The sequence below is a fragment of the Charadrius vociferus genome, unplaced genomic scaffold (genome assembly GCF_000708025.1).
Source record: "Charadrius vociferus isolate BGI_N301 unplaced genomic scaffold, ASM70802v2 scaffold356, whole genome shotgun sequence".
NCBI lineage: Eukaryota > Metazoa > Chordata > Aves > Charadriiformes > Charadriidae > Charadrius > Charadrius vociferus.
Window position 1 is genome coordinate 6,351 of NW_009648717.1, and position 339 is coordinate 6,689.

Sequence of the window (339 nt, forward strand, 5' to 3'; positions counted from 1 at the left end):
GGGGCAGGAATCGGGCCACGAGGTGGCTTAATTAATTCGTGGCCTCGTTAGTTAAGGTTTCTCCGAAATGTAAGCCTCTCTCAGTGCCTCCCGGGAGGAGGAGGGAGGGGAGAGGTTTGTGATCGGGGAGCGATGCTGTGCTCAGCGCCGGGGGAGAACAACACAGAGGCCGTGGGTCGGGTGGCTCCGGGATGCCCCGGGGGGACCGCGGTGACCCCCCACGGGGCCACCACCATTGGGGTTTGCTGGTCCCAGCACCCACCCCGACTGTCCCCTGCCCACCCCACCCTGCCTGCATCCGGGCCGGGGGGGGGGGGGGCACCGCGGTGCTTGGGGACA